This window comes from Aspergillus karnatakaensis (genome assembly GCF_047715665.1).
Source record: "Aspergillus karnatakaensis strain CBS 102800 unplaced genomic scaffold BJY04scaffold_48, whole genome shotgun sequence".
NCBI lineage: Eukaryota > Fungi > Ascomycota > Eurotiomycetes > Eurotiales > Aspergillaceae > Aspergillus > Aspergillus karnatakaensis.
Window position 1 is genome coordinate 106,688 of NW_027395760.1, and position 416 is coordinate 107,103.

Below are 416 nucleotides of genomic sequence, written 5' to 3' on the forward strand. Positions count from 1 at the left end.
TCTTCCTGGTCGTCTTGCTGGTCGTCTCCCTGGTTATCTCTCTGGTCGTCTCCCTGGTCGTCTCCCTGGTTATCTTGCTGGTCGTCTTCCTGGTCGTCTTCCTGGTCTTCCTGGTCGTCTTGCTGGTCGTCTCCCTGGTTATCTCTCTGGTCGTCTCCCTGGTCGTCTCTCTGGTCGTCTCCCTGGTCGTCTTCCTGGTCTTTCTGGTCTTCCTGCTGGTCTTCCTGGTCTTCCTGGTCGTCTTGCTGGTCTTCCTGGTCGTCTCCCTGGTCGTCTCCCTGGTGGTCTTCCTGGTCGTCTCCCTGGTCGTCTCCCTGGTGGTCTTCCTGGTCTTCCTGGTCGTCTCCCTGGTCGTCTTGCTGGTCTTCTTGCTGGTCTTCTTGCTGGTCTTCTTGCTGGTCTTCTTGCTGGTCTTC